At 36.7% G+C, this 10,643-nt stretch overlaps 1 pseudogene; it reads left to right on the top strand.

The window, feature by feature from the left end:
* The first annotated feature begins 1,846 nt into the window (after positions 1-1,846).
* Positions 1,847-2,609, top strand: LOC102740139 (COMM domain-containing protein 3 pseudogene; annotated as a pseudogene).
* Positions 2,610-10,643: the final 8,034 nt, after the last annotated feature.

Consider the following 10,643-nt stretch of genomic DNA (forward strand, 5'->3'; position numbering starts at 1 on the left):
CTTTCTATCTTTTCTGTGTCAACTTTTTTAACATGTATCTCTTGTATACAGCTATTACTTAGCTTTTGTGTTTTGATAAAAATGAATGTTTCTTTTAACTGATGAAATGATTCAATAAGACTGACATAATTGTTCTTAATGCTATCATGCTATTTTCATAATCTTATGTTGGATTATTTTCTCTCCTTTGTTTTGTATTTTTTCTGCTAAATTGAAAGGTTGCATTTTTTTCATTATAGTCTTTAAAAGTATAAATTTATATAATGTTCTGAATGTTCTATTAATTCCCTATCATAAGCAGTAATGAAATTAGTGTGCCCTTAGCCCCTCATCCTTTCTTATCAACCAGCTTTATTTATTATTTTTTGGTGTTTACCTATTCTCATATCTCTAATATTTGAGTTATTTATAAATTATTTCTTTTGAGTCCTTACTGTATTTCTTCTCTTTTCTTTCCAAACACTGAGTTCATATAATATATAGATTGAGTCTGAGTTTATATATACAGATATTCCTTGACTTGTGGTGGGGTTAAGTCCCCATAAACCCACTGAATGTTGAAAATACCATAAGTCAAAAATGCATTTAATACAATTAACCTACCAACATCATAGCTTAGCCTAGCCTACCTTACACATGCTAAGAACACTTAATTAGCCTATGGTTGGGCAAAATTATCTAACACAGGACCTATTTTATATTATAAAGTGTTGACTATCTCATGTAATTATTGAACACCGGGCTGAAAGTGAGAAACAAAATGGCCGCATGGGTACAGATGGTTGTAGGTATCCTGGTTGTTTACCCTCATGATCATGTGGCTGACTAGGAGCTGCAACTCACTACCTCTGCCCAGTATCCCCAAGATCACAAGAGAATACTGTACCACATACCACTAGCCAGGGAAAAGATCAAAATTCAAAACTGAAGTAAGCTTTCTACTGAATACATATCAATTTTGCACCATCATAAAGTCTAAAAATCATAAATCTAACCATAAATCAGGGATCATCTGCATACTATTTTCATTAACAGTACCTTAAATAATCTTATACCACCATTATTTAACTTAATCAGTTTTAAATGTTCTACTTTGATAAACAATATATAGAGAGGGCATAAAGGATATGGAAATCGGTATACTTTGACTGCTTGCTATGTCCCCTTCCCTTTCCTCTTCAAATTTCTATTAGTTATGTGATTACACATGTCAGGGTTTATAATCCATTATGACCAATTAGGTTTCAGATTCATTCAAAATATTACTTTCTCTTTTTTAAAAAAATTTTGCTATACTTTTTCTATTAATAGGTTGCCGAATACAGTTTATCCTCTATGGTTTTTTCATGAATTGCTCATAGAAACATTATACCCTGGATTTTGCAAGTTAACATATCTATGTGCCTTTATCTTTGTATGACAATTCATCTGGGTTTAAAGTTCTTAGATTAGACTTCCTTCTTTGACACCTTTGTAGATATTGCCCCACTTTTAACAATCCTTTTTAGTTCTTTCTGGGACAGGGTGTACCATTTAAATCTGTATAATCTTCTTTAATTTCCAGAAAGTCTTCTGTAAATACATTTTTTTCCTTTATACCATTTTTCTGCTTATGAACCTTTAATTTTTGATATACTGGATATCCTCTGCATAATTTTATCTTTTTTTCTGATCGACTTAGCTATTAATTCATTTTTTTATTTTATCCTCTTTATACCTTATATGTTTTGAGTATTGCCCATTCATTCTTGTATACTTTCCAATTTTGCCTTCATTTCTGATTAATTTTTTTACTAATTTTCTAAATTCTCCCAGCTTACATTTTATCTCTCCTTTTTAAGAATATTCTTTATTTGGCGCTCATAATGGAGCTCTCAGAGTATGTGCAGAAAGGCTTCCAGATGCTGGCTGATCCTGGCTCCTTCGACTCCAACGCCTTCACGCTTCTCCTCCGGGCGGCTTTCCAGAGTCTGCTGGATGCCCAGGCAGACGAGGCCGTGTTAGATCACCCAGACTTGAAACATACGATCCTGTGGTTTTAAAACATTGTCACACAGCAGCTGCAACTTACATACAGGAGGCAGGAAAGCAAAGAGCTGACAAATCAACTCTAAGCACTTATCTAGAAGACTGTAAATTTGAAAGACAGCGAATAGAACTGTTTTGCACAGACTATCAGAATAATAAGAATTCCCTAGAAAGCCTACTGGGAAGCATAAGCAGATCTCTCCCTCATATAATTGATGTTTCTTGGCGTTTGGAATATCAGATAAAGACCAATCAACTTCATAAGATGTACAGACCTACATATTTGGTGACCTTAAACGTAGAGAATACTGATTCCCGATCCCACCCAGAGATTAGTTTTAGTTGCAACATGGAACAATTACAGGACTTAGTGGGGAAACTTAAAGATGCTTCGAAAAGTCTGGAAAGAGCAACTCAGTTGTAACTTGGGGAAGTTAACGATCCGCCCGGGTCTAGAGGAAGATCAGGAACACCTTGTCGTTGGGTGAACCACCATTTGTGCGAGCTCGATGTCCTCCTCTTAAGTAGAATTTTTTTTTCCTTTTGAATTTATGCCACTCATCAATTTTGACACATTATTTTTTTACACTTGTAAAAGAGTTGAGGGAAATTCTGCCTAAGTCTTTCAGACATCTTTAGTATAAACTGTACATTGATCTCATTTTGATCTTTTTCAAGACTTACAAAAGGAAGTAGACAGTATTACACTCTGAATAAATAAGTTATTCCCACAAAAAAAGAGAATATTCTCTATTTTGCCTTTTTGCATGAAATAGTTAAATTTTATTGTTTTCAATACAGTGTACAAAGAATTTTTTAAAAACCTACTGAGATAAGAATCTACTTCTTGTTTTTTATATTGTTTTTTTCCCCCCCTGTGGGTGCTTGATACGAATAATATAAGCAGGAAACAACCAATAACGAATTAACTTCCCAGGAGGAAACTGTTACAGACATTTCACCTTTTTCTTGTCTTGCTCTCTTACTCAAAGTTCTTGTATCTCTTTTCTGTATTCTTGTTATAAAATGGTGATTGCATTATGATTTTTTTTAATAATTCAGGGAAAATATTTAGTCACAAACATCTGCTCTATGGAATGGTGTTTCCTGTCGGTGTAATTATTCTGCATTTATTTTTCCCTGTCCATCTGTCCTTGGTCTATCCTTCCTTTCTCTCTCTCTCTTTCTCTGTCTCTTCTATATCTTTATTTATATTCTGTTTATTCCTTCTTTCGATTTCTCATCATTGAAAGGGGTGAATTTTTCTTAGACTGTATTTACTATATGTGTATGTGATACAAAAACCAGAACCATGTTTCAGGAGAGCAGAAATTTTCTTTATGGCCCACAGTTTTGCATATGAGCCCTTTTAACCTTTTATTGCCCATATACAATAAAGAAAAAGCTTCAAGACATCTCGCAATGCAGTCACTCTTCCTATAACTTCCTTTATTGATAAATAACCCCTGTTAGCTATCTTTGTATATATTAATTTAGCCCCTTTGCCTCTCTACTGGAACACAAACTGACTCTACCAGTCCTTGCAACCAAATTCTACAGTTGCAAACTGACGTCCTGCTTTAGTACTTTAGAGTGTGGCTGTAACCAATCTTGAAAAAGACTATGTTATTGATCTCTCTGAAGTCTGACTCCCCTTTCCATTTCCTCTTCAATTGCTCTTTGCTTTGCTTTTGACAACTCATCTATTTATTTTGTGAATTTGGATTTTAGATGTTTCTTAGTTTATTTCAAGCTAGAATGCACATTTCTAAGGTTTTTTTTCATTGAATTTTTTTTTAATTTTATTATGTTAGTCACCATACAATACATCATTAGTTTTTGATGTAGTGATCCACAATCCATTGTTTTCGTATAACACCCAGTGCTCCATGCAGTATGTACCCTCCTTAATACCCATCACTGGGCTAACCAATCCCTCAGAGCAGAGACCGCAGTCTGTTCTTCAGTGAGCTCTCCAGGCCACACCGTCTCCGTTTCTGTCCGTGCTGCTATAAACTGCAGCATCCTGGGTTGTGCGCCCCTCCGCAGCGCTCCCAGTCCTGCCTCCAGTTCAGGCCATGTCTCTGCCCTTTGTGCTTCTAAAACCGCCAGCTGCTCCCAGTTTGCCCACGCGACCCCACCGCTCCAGGTTTCTGCCCCAAGAGGCTGCCCTAGAGTCCTTTCCCCACCACTACTGGTCTGCAAGTCTGTGCCCCGTCCCCAGCACGCGAGGCTGTCGCTCACCAGTGGTGTAGGATCCCCATAGCCAGGCACCCTCCCGCTGCCGTTTATCCTCTGGTATCTGCCCACAGAATCACGGCTCCCCACTTCGTACCTGAAAACCAACCGCCTGTGATATTCTGTTTGTAGAGATCCAGATCTTCTTACATCTCAGGCTGGTTTCGTGGGTGCTCAGAGTGGTCTGGTAGATATTCAGCTCAATTCCGGGGACCAGTTGAAATAGGGTCCCCTACTCCTCTGCCATCTTTTTCCTGCCTCCCATTCAATTTCTAAAAAGAAACAGAAAAAATACTGTCTTTATTTTCCAGAGAGAAATGAAGAGTTAATAAAAATTTGGAAAAAGGAGTCTTTAAAGTGGCCACCTAAATAATAATAGTAGTAGTAGTAGTAATAGTTATATCTATTACATCTAATATTTATTATTTATGATATGCCAAGAAGTGTCCTAATAAGCACTTCACATCTATCACATTCATCTGAATAGCAAATTTATGAAATAGCAGCCATTATGAGCCCATCTTACAGATAAGAACACAGAGGCATCCAGGAGCTTAGGTAATTTATATAAAGTCATACAGTGAGGCGGTGACAAATTCAGAGTAGAAACAAAGATATTGCTTCTCAATATCTGAGTAGGTGAAATTGAATTTTGGAAACTCTGTGACTTTTCCTAGGAGGCAGGAAGAATGTAACCAAGCCCTCATCAGAAGCTATCTGAATGGAGTGTGTAGATGGGGTTGAAGAGAATTGACTGGTTCTGATGGGAGACTACTGCCTGTATTCCCTGAAGAGAGACATAACATGTTTCCAATTAACCAAAATTCCATGTACAAGCAGAGTAATGGGGAGGAGAAACATATTTTTAGTTCTTTTCAGGACAACTAGTCCCAGTACAGTTAGATGAAAAATGATATCCAATGGATTGAAATTGATTGACTTGATTGATTTTTTTATCCAAAAGAGTTGCTTATCAATCAAGCCAAAAACAACATGCTTTAATCTTTGTAAAGTCACTAATAATTTCTGTTCTCATAATTACCAATATGACCAAAATAATACATTTAAAATATTAGTATATAAACATCAGCCAAATGATCATCTCTCTTGGCTTCCTGAACAATTTATTCCATCTAGAGGAAAAAAGGGTCCAACACCTCACACCAAAATTCATTCTCCAAGATGTGTCCTCTAATATCATGAGCATTCTGCTTTGCACCAAAAAGACAACCTTTTACTTTATGTTAATACATATTCTTCAAAGAGACAAGTGAAGAGAAATAGGTCTATTTTTATGTTATGCCTGAGAAATTAGGTGGTTAATTTTCAAGGGCTACTTCAATAAATCCCAATTGAATTAGCCAGTATTAGCATGTGAAAGTGATCAAGAGACACTGCAAAAACACAAGGCAAAATGAATACAAATGATTTGGCTCCAGATCTGATCAAATAAAGTGGAGGATTGAATTAACTAGTGAACAAAATTAAGTGGAAATGGCAGCATTTCACAGCTAGTCAGCTGTGGCTATGAAACATAGTATTGAAAAATTTAGACCACCATTCTGAACCTTATATTTTTTCCAGCCAGACGTATCTCTAAAATTACATATCTCAAGGCGCCTGGGTGGCTCAGTTGGTTAAGCGACTGCCTTCGGCTCAGGTCATGATCCTGGAGTCCCGGGATCGAGTCCCACATCAAGCTCCCTGCTCAGCAGGGAGTCTGCTTCTCCCTCTGACCCTCCTCCCTCTCATGCTGTCTCTCATTCTCTCTCTCGCAAATAAATAAAATCTTAAAAAATAATAATAAAATAAAATTACATATCTCTATCTGTACTAATCAGACTTAATGTCTTTAGTGATTTGGTGGCTGAGGTCATATTTATTTATCCAGTCTTTTTATAAGGCATTCAAAGCAACAAAAACAATAACAAATATCTACTGAACATCTACTGCATTCTATGTCAACAATAAAATCTTTTTTTTTTTTCCATTTTATCTAAGTCAGGTAGGAGTAGAGGAGAAGGGAGGGAAGAAGAAATGGATGAAATTTTTCATAAGATTTCTAAATGTTTAACGTGTCTGTAAATGTAATTTTGGCATAAAAAGCACAATGTAACATAATAAGAATAGCTTTGAAGTTAGACATTCTTGAGTTTCAATTCCAACTCAGTCACTTATAAGCCGTGCTACCAAGCCTTGTTCTGCTCATCTATAAAAAGGCATTTTCAAAACCTACCAAAGTCATTTTATGAAATAGAAATCATATAATTAAATTCTCCAGCCTGCTGTTGGGACATAACAGAGGCTTACTCCTATTATTATCTCAGAGTCAGAATGGCTGTTTCCTGAGATTCCAGTGTTCCTACTAATGGACAAATTCTCCCCCACATCCCCAATGCCACTTTCCCAGCATATAAACTGAAAACTATATTTGATAGGGATGACTACAAATAGAAAGAAGGGGAATCTTAAAATGGAATTTTCAATAATTGAAGTCTATTTTAGGTCATAATAATTTTTCAGCTGGGAATACCCCAAAACAACACCCATTATTTTATTAAACTCAAAGCAGTTGCCAAGCTACCAGAATGATAATATGGTAAACACTATGGGAGAGAGAAAGAAAATGCTGAGGGACCAAGTAATACCCTATAAACGGAAAACACTTGCTTCTCACAGAACCTGGCTTAAATTAAACACCTTCTGAAGTGGTTAAAATATCCTTTTTGGGTCTTCTTTTGTGATAAAGGGAGTTAAACAAACACAGAAAGTTTCTTAAAATGCCAAGTCTTCCCAACTTCTAAGCAATGGAGAACGAAGTGATGGCTTTGTCTCTACTCAATGCAGGAGTTACTCATCTACACCTGAAAGGCCAGTGTATGGTCCTACCTTAGGCTGTTTCACTGCAGCGGAGCCAATGAAATAACTTTCTACAATTATTGTTTATCCTCAATACTATGTGTGTAAATCAACTAAAAAAAAAAAAAAAAGACACATCAGAGGTTTAACATCTTGCAATAGTAGCAATATAGGCATAAGAGACTATCTGGATAGATTAATTTTCCCTTGCAGCCCCTTTCAAATATTTCAATGGTGTCAACCCCACGGTGAAAATCCTGAGAGGTCAGCTATGTGATTGCATTGTTGTCTTGTATAATTCTGTCTGGTTTTTCTATTTTTCTATTTTTCTACTATGGGTGGCCTAAAGTTAAAGATCAGCAATTCTATACGTTAGCCTTCAACTGACTAATGACACTGGGTTCTTGATAGATTTTTAGTTTCCACTCAGTCCAAACCTCCTTCTAGCAAACTGGAGGAAGGAAACAGCAGCAACAAGAGTTCTTGATCTTTCTTGCTTGCTTACACCCTCTCCACACTTATCTTGAAAATATCCAATGCTTCATTTTTATTATCCAACCTTTCAGAAACGCCTAACTGCTTCGGCTTCATTGTTGATAGTCATTTCCTAAAGGTAGTTGTAGACAGCTAATCTGGCCTCTGGCAGTCAGACTGACTGAACTTGCTGAGGTGCAGTTTAAGGCTAGAGTGGGCCAGGGTGCCTGGGTGGCTCAGTTGGTTAAGCGACTGCCTTCAGCTCAGGTCATGATCCTGGAGTCCCAGGATCGAGTCCCACATCAGGCTCCCCACTCAGTGGGGAGTCTGCTTCTCCCTCTGACCCTCTCCTCCCTCATGCTCTCTCTCTCTCTAATAAATAAATAAAATCTTTAAAAAAAAAAAAAAAAGGCTAGAGTGGACCAGTGGGATTCCCAGAGTGGGACCTATTAGGGAGAATGTAATTCAAGTCACATTTTATGCTAAGCAATTACAGATTTCTCTGAGAGGTTAAATATGAATTCACACAAAACTATACTAAGACTGTAGAGTCATGTGCTCATAAATACTCTACAGAACACTTTTGTGGAAAGTTATTGCCCACAATAATAAACAATATGATCTTTCAACTCTTCAAATTCAAATAACCAATCAGTTGAGTGAGGAAGAATAAAAGCAGAAAAATGAAATCAATAACTAAGGCTATAACCAGTTATTCTTAATCATGCATACCCAATATCCAATTCTATGAAGAAATTTTCTTAGCTGTTTTATCTTCTGCATTAACATCCTACAGCACAATCACTAATAGATAGATACCAAAGGACTTTGTGAGACACTCTCATTTCAGATATTGTTCCTGGAAGCCTGAGGAGTAATTTTTTTTATTATTATGTTATGTTAATCACCATACATTACATCATTAGTTTTTGATGTAGTGTTCCATGATTCATTGTTTGTGCATAACACCCAGTTGTCCATTCAGTACATGCCCTCTTTAATACCCATCACCAGGCTAACCCATCCCCCCACTCCCCTCCCCTCTAGAACCCTCAGTTTGTTTCTCAGAGTCCATAGTCTCTCATGGTTCGTCTCCCCCTCCAATTTCCCCCACTTCATTTTTCCCTTCCTGCTATCTTCTTCTTTTTTTTTTATTAACAACATATACTGTATTATTTGTTTCAGAGGCACAGGTCTGTGATGGGTATGTGCTACGGTGAGTGCTGAGGAGTAATTTTTTTGGCATTATAATTTCCTAGTTTTTCTTTGATGTCAACTCACTTTCACCTGTGTGAAAACCAGAGACATCTTTAAGCATTTCAGGATACTCATTCCAGAAGAGGTACCCCAACACACTTATCATCAGACTCCTAATATTGCTACTTGTACCCCTCAGAGATTCTGTTGAAAAGTCTCCCTGGTCAAGTGGAAATATGAGTCTAATTCTCAGAAAATTGATTAGTATGGTAATAGTACATGCTATAAATTATCTATAGAACACTGTATAATAATAGGATACTGAAAAATATACTTGGAATTTGAAAATCCAGTCTTCACTTAGCACCTAAATTCCTGGGTCATTAAAATTCCCTTGGCCTGTTTCCTCATCCACAAAATGAGAAAATTTAGACTTTAAGGACACTTACCGCTCTGATATTCTTTGATTTTCTAATTCTATGACTCTTTCATTTCACCATTTCTTCAACCGGACCTAATGCATTCCCCTACCAATGAAGAGCTAAATGTAATTTAATAATTAAGATGCAGATAAATGTCAGGAGAGCCTCTCCCCTGAGATCCAAATTCATTTTCTCTGTTCTGTAATGCTGTCCCTCCCATGTACAACCCTCTCAATCTCTTGACTGGTTCAAATTTTCAGCACCTATTTTACCTTTTCTCCCTTGATGGCCAACTGGCTTGCAGATTTTCTAACTTTCCTTAATCAACATAAAGCCTGTCTTCCTTGACGCCCTATGTGGAGTCTTTAACTGTCCAGTATTCAATGTCCATGACATATCTGTTGATTTTTGTTAGACACTCATCTACCAGCCCCACTACATTGCTATCGACTCTGGCTCCATACTAATATGCTAGTGAGGAGAAATTGAGCAGTTTATTTTGTTTCTCAGTTATTTTTCAACTCTTTAATGAATGTCTTCTATAAGCATTGCATTGTGAAATAACCTGGAGAAATAAAAGAAAGATGAAGGTAAATGTCTACGCACTCAAATTAACTTTGAGTGCACAGAGACAGAGAGGACCACAAATAATACAGTGTGCAATGAGAACAAGGAATACACACGGAGTACAAGAGGCGGACTTATAAGGCAGGAGATGCCCTCATGTAAATTCTTTATAAGAACTGAAATTGTTGGAGCTTCCTTCTAAATCAAAAGGACTGGCTTATTTTTTTTTCTCTTCTATTATTCAATTATTTGAATGGGTGTTATATTCACATGATATGAAATTTTAAATGTACACAAAGGTATACCATAGGGAAAAAAGTCTCTCCCCCAACCCTGCTTCCTATTCTCTTGGTTTCCTTCCACAGATGCAACCAAAATGTCTTAGAAACACAGTTTTAAACTTTAGTTCCAATTTTATGATGAATGATAAATCATCCTCCTGATTCCAAGGGCCAGTGTTGCATGATGAACTGAAGATGCTAGCTAATATTTTAATTCTTAAGGCTATAATTTTTTTCTGAGCCTAAAAAGAGTCCCTGCTTTTCCAACTCCATGAATGCATATACATTCTGAATGGTAATATGCTGGAGCAAACAATCTATTGGCCAGTAGAATTCTGTCCCTGCCTCCACCAGCCATGTGCTGACCCATACTGTCACTATTTCAGGTTATATTTACTATGTTACCATAAATTTAATTTCAGGCTAACATTTAACTTCTGTAAGATCCAAATCAATGCAACTTGTAGGATAAAAAGGCATTTATCTGTGTTTATCATGTGACAGGTATAAATCTCAACAAAATTAAGATTTATTTATGCCTGCTAATCTAATCCATTCTGTTCTGGCTGTTCTGAAA

Source organism: Leptonychotes weddellii, chromosome 6 (genome assembly GCF_054177405.1).
Source record: "Leptonychotes weddellii isolate Sample4059 chromosome 6, ASM5417740v2, whole genome shotgun sequence".
Lineage (NCBI taxonomy): Eukaryota > Metazoa > Chordata > Mammalia > Carnivora > Phocidae > Leptonychotes > Leptonychotes weddellii.